Genomic DNA, 21,523 nt, shown 5'->3' on the forward strand with positions numbered 1-21,523 from the left:
ATCCCAAGCAGGCTCCGTGCTGTCAGCGCAGAACCTCCCGTGGGGCTCAATCCCATGAACCGTGAGACCGTGACCTGAGGTGAAATCAAAACTTGGACACCTAACTGACTGAGCCACCCAGGAGCCCCTCTGCATTACTTTTAATTTAAAAGTTAATAAAGAGGCCCCTAGGTGGCTCAGTTGGCTAAGTGTCTGACTCTTGATCTTGGCTCAGGTCGTGAGCTCACGGTTTGTGAGCTGGAGTCCTGCACTGAGCTCTTTGCTGACAGCGTGGCGCCTGCTTGGGATTCTCTCTCTCCCTGCCACTCCCCTACTCTTTGTCTCTCAAAATAAATAAATAAATAAACATGCAAAACAATTTTTGATTCAAAAATATTTTAAAAATACTGGTGAAAATTCTCTAATCTTGGGACTAGATCTTTTCTCGATCTTGGGACTATTTGCATATTAGGCCAAGTAACTCTCTATTGTGAGGGGCTGTCCTGCGTACCAGAGAGTGTTTCCCTGCATCCCTGGCTTCCACCCACTGACACCAAGAGCACTACCACCATCCTGCTATCATGACAACTAAAAATGTCTCCAGGTATTTATCAAATGTGTTCCTGGGAGATAAAAATCCCCCACTCCCCACTAAGAATCCACTGATCTAACATGTATCTTTTTTTTTTTCTTAATGTTTATTTGTCTACTGGGAGAGAGAGAGAGAAAAAAACCCAAGCAGGCCCCACAGTGTCTGTGCAGAGCCCAACACGGGGCTCGATCCCGCAAACCATGAGATCATGACCTGAGCCGAAATGAAGAGTCGGATGCACAACAGATTGAGCCACCCAGACGCCCCTAACATTTATCTTATCCAAAGCGGTCTCAATTCTGCACAACACAGATTCCCCAATCCGTAGGTATATCCTGCATATCTACTAATAATGTCCAACCTTGTATCACTTTCTTTCATATTCTGAATTCAGTTAATAATACGCTACTTGTAGTTCAGACTACTTCAAGTATATAAACCCGATTTTTCTGCTACAGATTTAATGATTCAATAAAAAGTATACTGCTTCTGACATTTCCTTTATTCAGTTCCAAAGCCTGAAACTAAAACCTTAGGCTATATATAGTACTATAACCTTCAAGATTATGGGAAAAAGCAATAAAGGTTATATAATCCAATCTTCTTAAAATATACTACTAACCTTTGGTCAAACTAAACAAGTCCCAAAACATGCCTCAAAGCGGAGTAACTCATACAAAGATGAAAGCTCAAAGGGTAATACAATTGTCCTCAGCCTCTTACTACTCAAAATGAGATCTGCTGACCAGCAGCATCAGCATTACCCCAGCTTGTTTAGAAATGCAGAAGCTCAGGCACCACTCCAGACCTACTAAATCATAATGCGCAATTTAATAAGCTCTCCAGGTGATTTGTATTCACACTAAGCTTATGGAGCAGTGATCCAGCTGTTTTTTAATACAGACTTGCTTGAAGTTGAAGTTTAGTGAGCTATATTCTTGTAATATAGAGATTAAGTTTCTTTTATTTTTGGAGACGAAATAAATACTGTATAGTTACAAAATAGCCACAGGGCAAGAGAAAAATTAATGGAATCCACCTCTACCACCACCCCCCCCCGAAAACTATCTATAATCTTATGAAAACAATCTCAAAGATGAGACAAATGTCATATTTTAAAATCAAGCTGAGAAAACCAAACAGTTATATAATGGATCATTCCCATTTAGAAAAATTTATTTCTATTTATTTATTTATTTAGAGTGTGTGTGTGCATGCAAGTCAGGGAGGAGCAGAGGGAGAGAGAGAGAGAGAAAGAGAAGGAGAAAATCTTAAGTAGGCTCCATGTTTGGGCACCTGGGTGGCTCAGTCGGTTGAGTGCCCAACTCTTGATTTTGGCTCAGGTTGTGATCTCATGGTTCGTGAGTTCAAGCTCCACATTGGGCTCTGTGCTGACAGAGCAGAGCCTGCTTGGGATTCTCTCTCTCTCCCCTCCTCCCCTGTGTGCGCTCTGTCTCTCTCTCAAAAATATATAAGTAAATGTAAAAAAAAAAAAAAAAAAAAAAAGCAGGCTCCATGCTCAGCGCAGAACCCAACGTGGGGCTCGATCTCACGACCCTGGGATCACGATCTAAGCCAAAATCAAGAGTTCGATGCTTAAACAACTGAGCCACCCAGGCGCCCTGAAAAAAAATTTAATTAATTCTCTCGGCCAAGAGCAAAGCTAGCCTCAACAGCATAAAGCTATAGTTCCCAAACCCAGCAGATTATCCTGAATATTTATTTTTTCTTTTAATAAAGATTTCTGAGACCTACTTCCAGATGTTATGATTCAGGAGGGCTGGGATGCTCTATTTTTAAAGACCATTTTAGCCATTTCTGATGATTGGTTTTATTTGAAAATCGCTGTCTTAAGAGGATAAAAAAAATACCATTTTCTTTCTCATTAATTTTTAAAATAATGGATACACATTTGGCCTATAACTGATATGTAAAAGACTAAAATAAGGGACTAATCAGTCCTGGAGAAAAAAGTTTAGATGAAGGGAGATCATGTGGTTTCAAATTATCCACACCTAGAAAAGGGTGATCTGCGTCAGCAATCATGAAGTGCCCTGGAAGAAAAGAACCATTTCTGAGCGTCTAAACTTGAACTCTATTTATTTATTTATTTATTTATTTATTTATTTATTTATTTATTTATTTATTTATTTAAAAAAACTTTTTTTCATTTATTTTTGAGAGAGAGAGAGGAGAGACACACAGAGTGTGAGCAGGAGAGGGTCAGAGAGAGGGAAACACAGAATTGGAAGCAGGCTCCAGGCTCTGAGCTGTCAGCACAGAGCCTGACATGGGGCTCGAACTCACGAACGGTGAGATCAGACCTGAACCAAAGTCAGATGCTTAACCGACTGAGCCACCCAGGGGCCCTTTGAACTCCATTTAGAATGAATACAACTAGCAACCTCCTTTAGCACCACAGAGTACACAACAGGAACTCAGAAATATTTCTTCAATGAGCAAATAATGAACACTGTGAGATTTTATGAAATATAAGTTAGATAAGTTACACTGCCGTGTGCAAGATAGGATCTACAACAAGGCCTCTAGGAAGGTTTGGATTTCAAGAAGGAATAATGAGGAAGAGAAATAGGAGAAGAGGAGGGACAGGAAGAGAATTAGGAGGAGGATGAAGAAGAAAAAGAATTTTTCCAAGATAAGAATTTTAGTGGCAACCTAATGGGCTGTTTCATGAATCTGTCCATTCTTTTTGACTCCATTGTCATTATCCTAATATAAGTTACTATCACTACATTGGAGCCTCATGACTGGCTCCCCCCACTTCTACTACCGAACCCCTTAAATCATTCTTGACATAGCAGCCAGAGTAATCTTTTTATTTCTTTTATTTTTTTATTTTTAAAAAAATTTTTTTTTTCAACGTTTATTTTTATTTTTGGGACAGAGAGAGACAGAGCATGAACGGGGGAGGGGCAGAGAGAGAGGGAGACACAGAATCGGAAACAGGCTCCAGGCTCTGAGCCATCAGCCCAGAGCCCGACGCGGGGCTCGAACTCACGGACCGCGAGATCGTGACCTGGCTGAAGTCGGATGCTTAACCGACTGCGCCACCCAGGCGCCCCTCAGAGTAATCTTTTTAAATGTCTTTGAGATAGAGAGACTGACTCAAATAAGAAATGGTAAGTTAAAAAAAAAAAAAAAAAGAAAGAAAGAAAAGAAATGTCAAGTTCAGAAGTCAGGCCTCCAACAGATGCAACATCAGCGTTCAGAAATGGCAGCGACAGCATCTGTCTTAGTCTACTCTGGCTGCTATAACAAAACACCACAGACTGGTATTTTGGCTTATAAACACAGAAATTTATTTCTCACCGTTCTGGAGCCTGGAAGTCTGAGATCAGAGTGTCAGCATGTTCAGGCCAGGGCTCTCTTCTGTATCCTCACACAGGGCACAGGGGTTAAAGGATCTCTCTGGAGCGTCTTTTATTTATTTATTTTTTTTAATGTTTATTTATTTCTGAGACAGAGAGAGACAGAGCATGAGTGGGGGAGGGGCAGAGAGAGAGGGAGACACAGAATCCAAAGCAGGCTCCAGGCTCCGAGCTGTCAGCACAGAGCCCAACGCGGGGCTCGAACTCACGAACTGTGAGATCATGACCTGAGCCTTAGTCGGACACTCAACCGACTGAGCCACCCAGGCGCCCCTGGAGCGTCTTTTACATTTTTTTTTTTTTTCAACGTTTATTTATTCTTGGGACAGAGAGAGACAGAGCATGAACGGGGGAGGAGCAGAGAGAGAGGGAGACACAGAATCGGAAACAGGCTCCAGGCTCTGAGCCATCAGCCCAGAGCCCGACGCGGGGGCTCGAACTCACAGACCGTGAGATCGTGACCTGGCTGTAGTCGGACGCTTAACCGACTGCGCCACCCAGGCGCCCCTGGAGCGTCTTTTAAAAGGCAGTAATCTCATGAGGCTCCACCCTCATGTCTTAAACACACCCAAAAGGCTTCATCTACTAAGACCACTGATTTCAACATATGAATTTGGGGGGAACACAAACATTCAGCATCCTTAACCAGACATCCTTAACCAAGGTCTTCCAGGGGTGTGATCTTGGTAGTAATTCCAGATCTTTTGATTCCCTTGGTTCCCGCCTGCTTTCTAAACCATTAAACCAGTCTTTCTATCAGTGCTGTAAGGTACTTGAAAACCTTCCAGTAAATTCCTCTTCTGCTTATGTTGGCTAGAATTAGGTCTGATAATTCTCAGCCAAGAACCTTTCCTGCCTCCTCCCCCCACTATCCCCTTTTAATGACCTGTCACTCACTGAGTTTATTGCAGCCTTCCAAAAATGGGTATAATTAAAAAGCAAAAATTCTAAATACGATTTACATCACCAAACATGCCAATACACTACACACTCCTGCCACTGGGTTGTCTTGAAATGTGCTATAATCTAAGCATATTATGCTCATCCCCAAAAGGGTGCCTGGGTGGCTTGGTCAATTAAGTGTCCAACTCTTGGTTTTGGCTCAGGTCATGATCTCACAGTTTGTGGATTCAAGCCCTACATAGGGCTGCACGCTGAGAGTGCAGGGGCCTGCTTGGGATTCTCTCTGCCTCTCCTCTGCTTGCACACGCTCTCTCTCTCTCTCTCAAAATAAAAAAATTAACTTAAAAAAAAATACCTGCATAGCTAGTTCATCATCTCACTCTTATCTCTGGTCAAATCACCTTATCAGAGAGCCTTCTCTACTCTAAATAAAAGAAAGATCCTTCCTTATACTATGTTATTTTTCTCCAAAGTTATTATCACCATCTGACATATCATGAATTTACTTATTTATTTATTGTCTATCTTCAGATGTAACATAAACTCCACAAGGGGAGGGACTTTGTTTTGTCATTTCCCTATCTTTAGTGCCTACAACAAAGCCTGGCACATAGTAGCTGCTCAACAAACTCTGTGGAAGAAATGATTAAGTAAATTTTAGCTTTTTTTTATTATAAACATTTATTTCAAAAACTAGACATCATGATGAGCACTGAGTAACGTACAAAAATGTCAAATCACTATGTTGTACACCTGAAACTAATATAACATTGTCCACTATACTTCAATAAAAACTTGAAAAGTAAAACATAAGTGGATACATAAACATGTATTAATTACTTTCACACACACACACACACATTGTGACAGACATAGATATGTGCCACCTAGCTCTCCCTTTAAAGAAGGACTTGGTGTCCCATTTTCTAGGAGTGCTGTCACCCCTGAAAGATCACCTCTGCAGAGCTGCCTTGCCCAAGGTCATGTTCCTCCCAAGGTAGCCCACATTCAGTGACTGATGGAGCTGAGGGTATAATGGTGCAGCCACTTCAACCCAGTGCAGGACAACTTAAAAAGGCCATTTTAGCTCTAGGCTCCCTGTAGGGTCAGCTAAGACTACTGTTCAGGACAGCATCATAACTCAACTTCTTCCCCTGCCAAATCCTGCCTCTTTCCCATCCCTCCCACAGAGATGGACAGAAGGGCACTTCTTAACATCCTGTACACCAAACTATCTCAACTTCTGCCTCCAGGAGACCCCAGCCTGTGACACGCTTATTGTTAAAACTAAAAACCAAACAAACCAACAAACTACATCCCGATAAAGTAGAAAATTAATACCCTTATAACAGATTGTCCTACAATATTGCGTTCTCTCCTTCTACAGAAATGGTTACGTAATAAAAGAGTCCCCTGTTTTTAACTAGGCATAAGGCCAACCAGTAAAAACTATTCTTCTGTGTATCCAGGTGTGGCCATGTAACTAAGTTCTGGCCAATGAGATTTGAGCTTAAGTGATGTGTGTAACTTCCAGAACTTGCTCTTAGAGGAATTAATGTGCCCTCTTCCCTCTGACCTTTCCCCTTTTTTTGAAAGGGAATATGGACATAATATTGAGTATCTCAGATTATGCAGATATGGGTAACCAAACAGAAGGAGCCTGGAACCCTGTGGAGCCACCATACCAGCCTTGGACTGCTCAAACAAGATCATCACGTGAGAAAGAGCCAACCCTCTATCTTGTTAAACCCCTGTGTCACCTGGGTGACAGCTACAATGGCTTTCTGTGCTCTGTCCCTCCCCAACCCTATGCACTCTCTCACTCACCACAGCCAGCAAATGTAGGTCTTTATGGGAAGGCTATTCTCAGGCTGCCAGCACTTCCGATCACTTATGCACCCCTCCCCATGGACAGCAGTCCTTATGCAATGACTGATGGGGCCAGGAGTATTACAAAGGCTTTACCTTCTTATCTTGTTCTTGATTGTGACAGCTGTTAGGAATAAGCTCCAGAACTCCCCTGCAGGACTGAGCCAACAGTGTCCTCCCCGAGATCTTGCTTGATCCTTGCTGCACCCTTGCTTGGCCTCCAGTCCCCTTCCCTCTTCTCAGACCCACTTCCTCACCCCTACCAAGTTTCCCTGAAATTCTTCCTAGTAAGTCACTGCCCCCATGAAATCTCATCCCGTGTTCTATTTCCAGGGACCCAAACCTGAGATAGGATATATCTCACTGGATATATCCAACGAGCACCATCCCATTCCCTAGGGTTCCTCACAGTTATTACACCTGTACACCCTGCCAAACCTTGCCCTGTGCAAAATCAAATAGACGGTGACTCTCTTAAATCAAAATGGAATTATAGGGTATACCACATACCTCACCTTTTTCACTTAAAACAGTTCATGGACCATATTCCACGACTGTAGAATATACATACACCTCATTATTATTCAGGATATATGGTTGCCTATAATTTGAAGTCAAAATAAACATCAAAAACATTTGGTGGACACCTGGATGGCTCAGTCAGAGGAGCTTGTGACTCCTGATCTTGGGGTCATGAGTTTGAGCCCCATGTTGGGTGTAGAGATTAAACAAACAAACAAACAAACAAACAAACAAACAAACAAACTTTAAAAATTTTTGGAGGAGAGAAGTGAAGAAGGAATTTACAAAGAAGAGAAACTTCTTTGGTTCATACCTGCAGTTCTGTTCATCAATGAGAAAAAAGATTATATATACACATTGACTTCTAGGAATACCAAATAGAAGCAAGGCAGAATTTACTAAAAATAGCTAAATTATATCTTCTTGATTCTGTACCATTAACCTCCTGAAAGAGATTAAAGTCCTGAAAAAAACTAATATATCACATATAGTTTATATATACGACAGGCTACATATATATAGCCTTCAATATATTAACACTAAAACAAATATAAATATATTTAAGATACATATAAAATTCATGTAAAAAGTTAGGATGTTCTTCTTTACAGTCTTGTGATCTAAGGAGGCGGGCAGAAGATAAAGAAGAATTATATGATATGTATGTGTATTGTTAGTCTAACGCTCTTTGAAGTTTGGTGTTTCCAAAAAATACCCTTTTGTTACTGGCAAAATATATTCTGGATATTGCAGAAGCGTATGTTGCTTGAATTATACCTACATTTCAAGGAAGAAGAGTTTATAGATGTTTCATGAACCTCCAAGAATTATAACAACAGTCAAAACAAGCAACAGAAACCTCAATATTTTAACACCAACATTATATAAGATTACAAACATATTTAGAACATAATTGAAAACATAACAGTAAGGGTGCATGGGTGACTCAGTCAGTTAAGCCTCCTACTCTTGATTTTGGCTCAGGTCATGATCTCACAGGTTGTAAGATTGAGCCCCACGTCAGGCTCTGCGCTGACAGCACAAAGCTTGGTCAGGATTCTCTCTCTCCTTCCCTCCCCTGCTTGAACACTGCTCTCTCTCACTTTCTCTCTCTCTCTCGCTCTCTCTCTCTCTCTCTCTCTCAAAGTAAATAAATAAACTTAAAAAGAATAAGAAAATATGATCTCTTATTGGATACTAAATATAGATTACAAGTGTAAAAGAGATTTAAGAAAGCAATATAACATTTATTTTCCATAAGATGACTATACTTTGTGCATAAAATCAAACAGAAGCCTTTAAAAGAAAACCCTATGAATGACAAGATTGTTTTGTACTCATTTGTAACTGTTCAGTGTTAACATATCAAAAACTTTGGTGGGCTAATAATCTGTAACATTACAACTTAAGAATGTTAAGATGAGGCATGGCAGTGAAATGCAGTTGCATTGCTGGTAAGTTAAGAAACAGGAGGGTCTTGGGGCGCCTGGGTGGCGCAGTCGGTTAAGCGTCCGACTTCAGCCAGGTCACGATCTCACGGTCCGGGAGTTCGAGCCCCGCGTCGGGCTCTGGGCTGATGGCTCGGAGCCTGGAGCCTGTTTCCGATTCTGTGTCTCCCTCTCTCTCTGCCCCTCCCCCGTTCATGCTCTGTCTCTCTCTGTCCCAAAAATAAATAAACGTTGAAAAAAAAAAAAAAAATTAAAAAAAAAAAAAAAAAAAGAAACAGGAGGGTCAGATGTGAGAGAAAACTTCCATGGTGGTGTTTTTCCTATTTGTGCACTGCAAAGGGAAATCTCCAATCTAGTGATTAAACGTTCAGTCTGTCGGAGGTAATAGCTATTATGCCGAAAGCAATTACACAGACTAGTGCTGAAGATCTGAGGGTTTTGTTGTTGTTTTAGCAGAAGTAAGATAATTCCTGGGTTTGTGTCTATATGCTCTTATCCCTTAATCAGCAAGTACATCCACAATATCAAAACCTTCACTCCTTTTTCCATTTCTTCTCGATTAGAAAAATCACAGATTAAAACAACAACAACATTACCCTAGATAAGCATGCCCCATATTGCCTTTGACAAACATTTTTAGACAATTTTTAAAAACAGATTTACGGGGCGCCTGGGTTGCGCAGTCGGTTAAGCGTCCGACTTCAGCCAGGTCACGATCTCACGGTCCGTCAGTTCGAGCCCCGCGTCAGGCTCTGGGCTGATGGCTCAGAGCCTGGAGCCTGTTTCCGACTCTGTGTCTCCCTCTCTCTCTGCCCCTCCCCCATTCATGCTCTGTCTCTCTCTGTCCCAAAAATAAATAAAAACGTTGAAAAAAATTTAAAAAAATAAATAAATAAAATAAAATAAAATAAAATAAAATAAAATAAAATAAAAACAGATTTACTTGTAGGAGATTTTCTTGAGATGTAGGGAAGTGACTGCAGTTCCATGGAGGTTCTTTCTCATACTGCTAGCTACATTCTGAACATTCTTTAAGAATACATATAAAAATCTTGGAGAAAGTATATATGCAGATACTCCCCCAAATTAAACTAACCATGATGTTAATTCTTAGAGAATTATAAAAAGAATCACTTTTTTTCTCTAAATAAATACACACCTTTTATTTGAATGAAACATAAGAATTATCATTATTAACCCTGGACCTGAAAATTCAAAAGTTTTGTGTAGTAATGAAAATGAGAAAATTATGTGCATGTCAGTAGGGGTGTTAAATATATTTAATGATCTAATAAATAAATGTATTTTTTGTTTATGTCTGTTCTGCCCCATTAGAACAGTATCAATGGTTTAAAACTGATCTCTGTTGACCTTTGTGAAGCTTTGGGAGAGGGGCAAATCCTAACCACTAAACCACCAGAGAGCTTCTTGACTGCTTTGTGGTGGTTGCTAAATATTCTAACATGAGATGGGGGGGGGGGGGGGGTTTAAAATATTCATAACATAAAATTCACCATTTTAACTATTTTGAAGTATACAGTTCAGTGGCATTAAGTACATCCACACTGTTGTGCAGTCATCACATGTCCGGGATTTTTCACCTTCCCAAACTGTAACTCTGTACCCACGGACCAACTATTCCCCCTCCTGGAAACCACCATTCTAGTTGCTGTCTCTGAATTTGACTACTCTAGGTACCTCATATATGTGGAAGCATACAATATTTGTCCTTTTGTGTCTGGCTTATTTCACTTAGCATAATGTCTTCAAAGTCATCCTTGTACCATTAGCCAGAATTTCGTTCCTTTTATGGTTGAATAATATTATGTTTTATATACATACATAAAACACACTTTGTTTATCCATCCACCCATGGATGGACATTTGGACTGTTTCCCCCTTTTGGTTATTGTGAATAGTGCTGCTGTGAACAGATACATGCACATATCTGTTCAAGTCCTTGCTTTCAATTCTTTTGGGTATATACCCAGAAGTGGAACTGCTGGATCATGTAGTAATTCTAAGTTTAAGTCTTTGGGGAACCACCATACTCCAATGTTAGATTTTAAAGCACAAATATCAGTAGATTTTACAGATCTATGAGAAGAATCTTTTGTCTTTTGTGTTGATGGTTCACACTGACTACCTGAACCTTAAAACTGCAATCCGTGGGGCACCTGGGTGGCTTAGTCGGTTAAGCATCTGACTCTTGGTTTCGGCTCAGGTCATGATCTCACGCTTCATGAGTTCAAGACCCATGTCAGGCTCTGCACTCATAGTATGGAACCTGCTTGGGATTCTCTGTCTCCTTCTCTCTCAGCCCCTTCCCCTCTTGTACACCCTTACGTGTGCTTTCTCTCTTTCTCTCTCTCTCTCAAAATAAATAAATAAACTTTAAAAATAAATAAATGAAATTACAACTTATAACACATACCAGAAATGGCCTGGGATTTCACAGTTGGAAAAGAGAAAATAGTAATAATAGAAACTATCATTTATTGATGGTTTACTAAATGCCAGATTCTGAACTAAGAGCTTCACATAGAAGGATGAAAATACAATACCAGCCAGCCAAGAAATCAAATGTACAATCTTTTCCTGAATGAATTTCCCAGAGTGTTAACACTTGTTATGAAAGGAAGAGAAACAGTTAATTGGTTAAATAGTTTAGGTTTTCTCCTAAGGATTTTTCAGACTTCCAAAAATATGTACTGTGACTTTCTAAGAGGGGATATATGAAGCCATTGTCTAGATTGGTTGGCTTTTGTTGAAGATCCTGATGGAGGTATGTTCTGATCTAGGGCAAGTTCTCAACTGCAGCACTACTGGCATTTGGGACCGGATCATTCTTTGATGGGGGAAGCTGTTCTGTACATGTTAGGTCATTCACCAGCATCACCAGCATCCCTGTCCTCTACACAGTAGATGCCGGTAGGGCATCCCACAACTTACGACAATCAAAAACTTCTTCAGACACTGCCAAATATATCCTGGGAGGCAAAAATCATCCTCAGTTGAGGACTGCTGGGGTCTGTTATTATCTCAGGAAGTTCACTATCCATTTCCCCATGTAGATAGAAGTCATGACACATAAATTTCTTCGTTGTCCCCTCCTGTCTCAAACTTGCTGGCCTTCCTCCTTTCCTTCCCTAAAACAACAGCTGCTCATCTCGGCCTCTACCTGTGACTGGATTCCACTCCCACTTGTCTCATACCACAACCTGCCCATCAATGATCTGGTTATATGTTTAATTTCTCCCTCATACTCCACAAACATGCTCATTTTTTTCTTTCCTAAACAAAGCTAACAAACCCCAATCCTTTCTCCACCTCCTTAGGTTTATCTCTCTCCTTCTCTATACAACTAAATTTTCGTAAGAGTCCTTCTTATACTCATGGCCTTCACTTTCCTCACCTCATACTGACTTCTCTGTCCAATAAAATCTGGGTCTACAGCCATTTCTCTATTCTCTCAAAGATCAAGACCTCCTATCTGCCCAGTTCAATGGTTTCCTCAGGGCACTACCTGACGCCACCTAGTGTTTAAAATATTTTGAGTAGGGGCACCTGGGTGACTCAGTTAAGTGTCCGACTTTGGCTCAGGTCATGATCTCGCGGTTCGTGAGTTCAAGCCCTGTGTTGGGCTCTGTGCTGACAGCTCAGAGCCTGGAGCCTGCTTCGGATTCTGTGTCTCCCTCTCTCTCTGTTCCTCCCCCACTCACACTCTGTCTGTCTCTCTCCAAAAAATAAAGAAAGAATTTTTAAAAACTTAATATTTTGAATAAGCTTCTTTCGTTTGTTTTTTGTTGTTGTTTTAATAAACTTCTGAAGAAAATATGTGACCTGGTGAGCAACCTATGTCTTGAATTCCATGACATCACTCTCCCAGTTGTCCTCTCACCTCAATGATAGTGTTCTCTATTTCCCGGGGTCTTCTGAAACCCTCAAACGTAAGCAGTCCTTTAGGTGTGACTTTCAGTACTCTTCTAAATGATTTCCATCACTCCAAGTACCCCCAGGGATTCTCTGTTTATCTCTGACTCCATTATACCCTGAGCTCCACAGTCAGATCTTTTAATAGCAAGATGGCAGAATTTGGGGGGGGGGGGGGGGTGGGAAACAGAACCACAATTTATGTTTATTACAATACAATAAACAATAGTAACTACCACCACCAAAAAATGCCTTCTACATGCCAGGCACTGAAGAAAGCACTTTACAAACGTTAACTAATTTAACGTATTCAACATTATAAATGAGGTTACAGTCTCAGAGGAATTAAATAATTCTCTCATATAGTTAGTAAATTGTAAATATAAGATTGGAACTAGCTTTTACTTCAAAGCCAATTTTCTTAATCAAGTGATACTGTCTCATCTTATTTCTCCTAAAAATTCAATTCTCTTAGGTTTTCCTGGTAGTAATAAACTTACAGGATCATTTAAGATCAACACTGTAAGCTGTACACTCTTGGCCTTCTGTATTAAAGAAGATATTATTTTTCTAAGAATTCTAGGGGTAAAAGAAAGTCAACGTTATATAGTTCATTTCCAAGCCTGTAGGCAGAATTGTATCTAAACCATTCCAGACAGATGGGTATCTTCTATTTTTAATGACATCTAGGAAAGGAGATTCTCGCCTACTAAATTTAGATTGTGAGCCAAAGGCAGGAAGCATATCTGATTTTATGCTCCATATAGCTACACCTTCACGTACAGCTGGTAATATGCATCCCAACAGGATTATTACCACAAGTGGAAATGGACACACAGAAAATGCAATAAAAAAAAAAAAAAAAAAAAAGCCAGTCACTAAAGAGGGATTCAACTGGACTCTTCAAGTAGACAAGAGAACAAAATCATTCTAGTCCAAAGTACAAAAGAGCTGACATCATATTTTTCTTAGTATTTTAAAACCCATCTGGCAGAAGTAACTGGAAAAATGACAAAGGAGTTTCTAGTACGAGGTACACACATTACAGGCTGTAACTACTTTCAAAGAGCTAGCTCCAAATCTTAATGGAGAAGAGTCTTGAATGGATCTGAGGTTATTAGCATTTTGAGATTTATAGTTCTACTCCTGCCATCACTTCCTCTAGGCTCTAGGCTTTAGAATCCAACCACATCACCACCACCCCCAAAAGAGTGCAGTCTAATTCTGCCTGTCAGATCAAATTTGCCAGCTCTTAACACTTTAAACGAAGAACCAACAAATCAAAAAATTCACAAATGCTCCAAAATAGTTTCTAGCAGTATACTTTACAGAAATTCTTTGCACTACTTGTTACAACAGAAATCTAAGATCACTTTAAGATCATTATCTCGAAGAAGCTACTGGCTAGAGCTGACACAAATGGTTAGTTGGCCCTCAGTCAAATACTTTCCCAAATGAACCAGTTGAGCGTGCATCCTCCCAAAGTCAGGAGAGCTTTAGCATTACTTCAAATAACATAACCCCTTGGCTCAAATCATACTGTAAAATTACATCTTTTTTTCTAATGATTAAAGGAAATTGTAGAGTGGCTAATCACATGAATAGAACTTATGACCTCCATTATCACATTAAAACCCAGCACAGACTAGCAATAAATGAATGTTGATAAAGCAAGGGATATGTTTGTATAAAATTACTATAGTAGTGTTGGTACAATTCCAAAAACTCAGGTCATGGCTCAACTATTTTTTAAAACAAATATTCATCCAAAATAGCAAATGACAAGTGTAAGATGAAAATACTGACCTAAGCCGATGGGGCAAAACCGCTAAATACCTTCTTGAAAGTAATTCATGTTTCCCAAAAGAGAGCATCTGTTTCTATCTAAGCAATAACGAAGGAACACATTTACGGCCAAAATAGTTCTTTCTTCTGTCTGTTTAATGAATGAATTGACAGTGAACTGGAATTAAAGGGACAGTTTTTATTTTCTCACGTTCTCATTGTACAATCATTGTTTTAACCCACCTAAGTAAAAACCTGTTACAAGAACAAAACACACATTTCAAGCTAACAACCATCTTCAAATTTATATCACAATGTCCTATCCCCAAAAAATCTAGCCTAAACAACAAAAATGTTACCTTATGTTTGGCCATACAGGAGCTACTATATAAATTATAAATGCCAAGTTTTATTTGGTATCTGCCGAAGGCTTATGCAATTTTTTCTCAACTGCTTCTCAGTCATCACCCAATCTGGAGGTGGTTAATTGCTTTATGATTCCAATTCATATTTTATCACAAAACAATCTCTTATTAGTCATTAAAGTAAGCCATTCATAACATTTAGGGTTTTTTTCTTTTAATAACAGTTTAACTGAGATATAACTCACATGCCGTGAAGGGTATAACCTCTTTAAAGTTTATAACTCAGGGATTTTTAGCATATTCACAAAAATTCTACATCAATCACCACTATCTAAATTCCAGAACATTTTCATCACCCCAAAAAGAAATCTCATATCCATTAGCAGTCATTCCCCATTTTCCCCTACCATGGCAACCACTGATCAGTGTTGTCTCCATGGATTTGTCTATACAGGATATTTCATATAAATGGAATCCTACAACAATATTTGGACGTTTGTGACTCGCTTCTTTTACTTAACATAATGTTTTGAAAATTCATCAATGGTGTAGCATGTATCAGTACTTTTATAATTGCATATTATTTCATTGTATGGATATACCACATCATATTTACCCATTCATCAGGTGATAAACAACTGGGTTGTTTCTATTTTTTGACTATTATGAATAACACTGCCTTGAAAATCTGTGTGCAACTTTTTGCATGAATGTACATTTTCGTTTTCTTGCGTATATTCTTAGAAGTGGAATTGGTGGGTCACATGGTTATTTTTTGCTCTTAACTTTTTTTTTTTTTAAACATTTATTTATTTTTGAGAGACAGAGAGAGATAGAGCACAAGCAGGGGAGGAAGAGAAAGAGAGGGAGACACAGACTCTGAAGCAGGCTCCAGGCCCTGGGCTGTCAGCACAGAGCCCAACGCGGGGCTTGAACTCACAGACCACGAGATCCTGACCCAAGCTGAAGTCAGCTGCTTAACCGACTGAGCCACCCAGGCGCCCCTGCTCTTAATTTTTTAAGGAACTGACAAACTGTTTGCCACAGCGAGCACCTCATTTAACAATCCATCCTCACCAACACTTGTACTTGTCTTTCTCTTTTATTATAATGAAGCAGTATCTCCTTGTTTTGATCTGCATTTCCCTAATAACTAATGATGTTGAGCATCTTTTTATATGCTTATTGGCCATTTATGTATCTTCCTTGGAGAAATGTCTATTTAAATCCTTTAGTCATTCAGGGATGCCCACTCTCACCGCTGTTGTTTAACATAGTGTTGGAAGTTCTAGCATCAGCAATCAGACAACAAAAGGAAATCAAAGGCATCAAAATTGGCAAAGGTGAAGTCAAGCTTTCACTTTTTGCAGATGACATGATATTATACATGGAAAATCCGATAGACTCCACCAAAAGTCTGCTAGAACTGATACATGAATTCAGCAAAGTTGCAGAATACAAAATCAATGTACAGAAATCAGTTGCATTCTTATACACTAACAATGAAGCAACAGAAAGACAAATAAAGAAACTGATCCCATTCACAATTGCACCAAGAAGCATAAAATACCTAGGAATAAACCTAACCAAAGATGTAAAAGATCTGTATGCTGAAAACTATAGAAAGCTTATGAAGGTAATTGAAGAAGATATAAAGAAATGGAAAGACACTCCCTGCTCATGGATTGGAAGAATAAATATTGTCAAAATGTCAATACCCAAAGCTATCTACACATTCAATGCAATCCCAATCAAAATTGCACCAGCATTCTTCTCAAAACTAGAACAAGCAATCCTAAAATTCATATGGAACCACAAAAGGCCCCGAATAGCCAAAGTAATTTTGAAGACCAAAGCAGAAGGCATCACAATCCCAGACTTCAGCCTCTACTACAAAGCTGTAATCATCAAGACAGCATGGTATTGGCACAAAAACAGACACATAGACCAATGGAATAGAATAGAAACCCCAGAACTAGACCCACAAACGTATGGCCAACTCATCTTTGACAAAGCAGGAAAGAACATCCAATGGAAAAAAGACAGTCTCTTTAACAAATGGTGCTGGGAGAACTGGACAGCAACGTGCAGAAGGGTGAAACTAGACCACTTTCTCACACCATTCGCAAAAATAAACTCAAAATGGATAAAGGACCTGAATGTGAGACAGGAAACCATCAAAACCCTAGAGGAGAAAGCAGGAAAAGACCTCTCTGACCTCAGCCGTAGCAATCTCTTACTCGACACATCCCCAAAGGCAAGGGAATTAAAAGCAAAAATGAACTACTGGGACCTTATGAAGATAAAAAGCTTCTGCACAGCAAAGGAAACAACCAACAAAACTAAAAGGCAACCAACAGAATGGGAAAAGATATTTGCAAATGACATATCGGACAAAGGGCTAGTATCCAAAATCTATAAAGAGCTCACCAAACTCCACCCCCGAAAAACAAATAACCCAGTGAAGAAATGGGCAGAAGACATGAATAGACACTTCTCTAAAGAAGACATCTGGATGGCCAACAGGCACATGAAAAGATGCTCAATGTCGCTCCTTATCAGGGAAATACAAATCAAAACCACACTCAGATATCACCTCACGCCAGTCAGAGTGGCCAAAATGAACAAATCAGGAGACTACAGATGCTGGAGAGGATGTGGAGAAACGGGAACCCTCTTGCACTGTTGGTGGGAATGCAAATTGGTGCAGCCACTCTGGAAAACAGTGTGGAGGTTCCTCAGAAAATTAAAAATAGACCTACCCTATGACCCAGCAATAGCACTGCTAGGAATTTACCCAAGGGATACAGGAGTACTGATGCATAGGGGCACTTGTACCCCAGTGTTTATAGCAGCACTCTCAACAATAGCCAAATTATGGAAAGAGCCTAAATGTCCATCAACTGACGAATGGATAAAGAAATTGTGGTTTATATACACAATGGAGTACTACAGGGCAATGAGAAAGAACGAAATATGGCCCTTTGTAGCAACGTGGATGGAACTGGAGAGTGTGATGCTAAGTGAAATAAGCCATACAGAGAAAGACAGATACCATATGTTTTCACTCTTATGTGGATCCTGAGAAACTTCACAGAAACCCATGGGGGAGGGGAAGGAAAAAAAAAGAGGTTAGAGTGGGAGAGAGCCAAAGCATAAGAGACTCTTAAAAACTGAAAACAAACTGAGGGTTGATGGGGGGTGGGAGGGAGGGGAGGGTGGGTGATGGGTATTGAGGAGGGCACCTTTTGGGATGAGCACTGGGTGTTGTATGGAAACCAATTTGACAATAAATTTCATATATTGAAAAAAAATAAAATAAAATAAAATGAAATAAAAAAAAATCCTTTTCATTTAATTGTTTTTAATGTTTGTTTCTTTTTGAGAGACGAGAGACAGAGACAGAGACAGAGACAGAGTGTGAGTGGAAGAGGGGCAGAGAGAGAGGGAGACACAGAATCCGAAGCAGGCTCCAGGCTCCAACCTGTCAGCACAGAGCCCGACAAAGGGCTCAGACTCACAGACCACAAGATCACGACCTGAGCCAAAGTCAGATGCTCAACCAACTGAGCCACTGAGGCGCCCCTCCTTTTGTCATTGATAAATTGGGTTATTTGCCTTTTTATAGTTGAACTGTAGGAATCTTTTTTTATGTATCTTGAATTGAAGTTCCTTATCAGATATGGTATTTGCACACCAGTTCTCCCATTCTGTGGGATATCTTTTCAGTTTCTTGAGGGTGTCCTTTGAAGCAGTAAGTTTTTCACTTTGATATAGTTCAATTTTGCCACTTGTGTTTTTGGTGTCATGTCTAAGAAATCATTGCCTAATCCAAGGTCACAAAGACTTACTTCTCTGTTTTCTTCTAAGAGTTTTAGTTTTAGCTCTTATATTTAGGTGTGTGATCCATTTTAAGTTAATTTTCATATATGATGTGAGGTGAAGGGTCCAACTTCATTCTGTTGCATGTGGATATCCAGTTATCCCAGGACCATTTATTGAAAAGACTATTATTTCACCATTGACTTCTTTCAGTACCCCTACTGAAAATCAATTGACCACAGATGTACAGTTTTTTATTTCAGGACTTTCAATTCTACTCCATTGATCTGTGTGTCTACCACACTGCCTTGATTACTGTAGCTTTGTAATAAGTTTTGAACACTTAGGATTTTAAGGAAAAAATCAAGAATATTTTTAGACTCAGAAACTCCAGTTACAGGAATACTCCAACATTTAAGAGACTGCCATTCCAAAACTTCATTTTCCAGCCAACTGTTCAAAAACCTAGAGCTTTCTCTTTCCCTAGTGTTTATACTTGGCCTGTATTCTTATTTACACTATTATCTATATCTCTAGCTTTAAGTTTTCAAAAATGTTCCATCATACGTGTATCAATTTTATTCCTAATGCTCTATCATATATCCTATTACTTGTCCCAAGTAAAATCTGTTATTTTACCCTGGACACCTCTTTCCCATCACATTCCATTTTTGAACACACTGGATTGATTGTTCTCAGATCCGCTCTATACTGGCTCATCCTGGAACTTCCCTTTTACTGTTCTCCTACATTGGAGCTATTGTTTCCTGAAGCCCATTATCATCATCTTTCATGGAATACCTCCTTACTTTGCCAAAGAGTACCCTTCAGTAGTCTTAAGAAAGGACACATGAAAGATAAAATTTCCAAATCCCTGATGACCAAAACATGATACTGAATGATACTGCTAACAATTGATCATTTGGCCAGGTATCAAATTCAGGTTGAAAATAATTTTTTCATCAGAATTTTTCAAGCACTATTCCATTGTCTTTTAGCCTCTAGAGTTGCAAATGAGAAATTGGATGCTACACTTGTTTTCTATTCGTTAAAAGTGATGTGAGGGTATGTGTGTGTTTGTGTGTGTGTGTGTGTGTGTGTGTGTGTGTGTGTGTGCGCGCAAGTTTTCAATACCTTTATTTTATCCTTTTAAAGGATGATCGTCAAATTCTACATACCTTACTTCATTCTTTTTTCATCCACTGTGCTAGCCACTCAGAGGCTTTTCATTCTGGAAACATCAGTTCTAGACAATTTTCTTATTTTTTGTTTTATAAGATTTTCCTCTTGTCTCTCCTCATGCAGCTTATATTGGTCTGTCATTGAACCTCCTCACTTCATTTTGTAAGCCTCTCATCTTTTCTTTTTTTAAACAATTGATAATCTATTTATCAAAAATGTTGATTGGAGCATCTGCAATGGTGACTTCAACCTGGACAAGGGCTCGATACTGATGGAAGTAATCTGTTTAACAATCTCAGAAGGAGTGCAAATCAATGAGTCCTTTCCACATCCTCATCTAAAAAGGATCTGAGTCTTAGAACCTTCAGCACAAGGAGTTTTTCTTGTAGTGATTCTCAGTCTTGGTAGGCATCTGAACTGATCCTTTCACATTCTTTTCCTTTGCACCTCTGATCAAGTCAGTACATATCTTCTTCAAAGGTTTTATGTGATGGCTGATCAGATTAATTCTAATTCTGTGAATCGCTACCTCGTGGTTCCACGGGTATGTTCCCAGTGTTTTTAAAAGCTGGGGCCATGGCACAGCTTCCTGACCTTGTTCCTCCAGGACAGCAAAGAGCGGAGAGGCAGGGGCAGGAGTGGCCGGATGAGGCACGACTATAGCTGTGACCCTGTCTTCCTCAAAGAGCATCTTTTCTCCCTTACTTCCCACCACTTCACTATCTTTCCTTCTAGTTTCTGGGAGACTTCTTCAACTTCACCTGGTTTCCACCATTTTTTTTTTTTAATTTTAACGTTTATTTATTTTTGAGACAGAGAGAGACAGAGCATGAACGGGGAAGGGGCAGAGAGAGAGGGAGACACAGAATCGGAATCAGGCTCCAGGCTCTGAGCCATCAGCCCAGAGCCCGACGCGGGGCTCGAACTCACGGACCACGAGATCATGACCTGAGCTGAAGTCGGACGCTTAACCGACTGAGCCACCCAGGCGCCCCTGGTTTCCACCATTTTTAAAAAAATGTTCTTTTTTAAATTTGAGCTGCTATAGTTACATACATCCAAAAGATCTTTTTTATTCCTGAATTGTTCTTTCCTCAATGAATCCAGTCCTTATTTTATAAATCCGTATCTCTATGACATTATCAGTTAGAGAAGTTTTATTTTGGTTTGGTGGGATTTTTTTTTTTTTTCATTTTACAGTTTGACTCTGAGCCCTGCCTTACCTCTGTTTCCACCAGATCCTTTCTGCAATGTGTTTTTTTGGTCTCTGTTGTTCATGTTGAAGGCTTTTTCTTATGTCTCATAGATCCTTAGTAGCTGTCTGTTCCTATTTAAGAATGAGGCCCTGAGGGGCGCCTGGGTGGCTCAGTTGGTCAAGCATCCGACTTCTGCTCAGGTCATGAACTCACAGTTTGTGAGTTCGAGCCCCGCGTCAGGCTCTGTGCTGACAGCTCAGAGCCTGCAGCCTGCTTCGGATTCTGTGTCTCCTTCTCTCTCTGCCCCTCCCCCACTTGTGCTCTGTCTATCAAAAATAAATAAATGTAAAAAAAATTAAAAAAAAGAATGAGCTGTAAAAAAAAAAAAAAAAAAAAAAAAAAGAACGAGGCCCTGAAAGATTTGTATACAGACAGGGTTTTCTCTATTTTTTTTTAAACATATTTGAATCTTTGATTTTTTTTTTATTTCATTTTATTTATTTATTTATTTATGCTTTAGAGAGAGAGAGAGAGAAAG

The 21,523-nt window shown here is 39.6% G+C and overlaps 1 protein-coding gene across 7 annotated transcripts in view; it reads right to left on the minus strand.

Annotated features, from left to right (window-relative positions):
- The window catches only part of SCAI (suppressor of cancer cell invasion), a 158,103-nt gene that overhangs the window by 104,306 nt on the left and 32,274 nt on the right, over positions 1–21,523 (minus strand). The window contains exon 2 of one of the 7 annotated variants that reach the window (XM_086684009.1): positions 3,902–4,046. The exons of the other annotated variants lie outside the window; for them this stretch is intronic. The gene's annotated coding sequence lies outside the window, so the exon portion shown is untranslated. The remainder of the gene's footprint in view (positions 1–3,901; positions 4,047–21,523) is intronic. 7 annotated transcript variants of the gene reach the window in all.

This window comes from Puma concolor, chromosome D4, assembly GCF_028749965.1.
Source record: "Puma concolor isolate L17-30 chromosome D4, mPumCon1.1.hap2, whole genome shotgun sequence".
Taxonomy (NCBI): domain Eukaryota; kingdom Metazoa; phylum Chordata; class Mammalia; order Carnivora; family Felidae; genus Puma; species Puma concolor.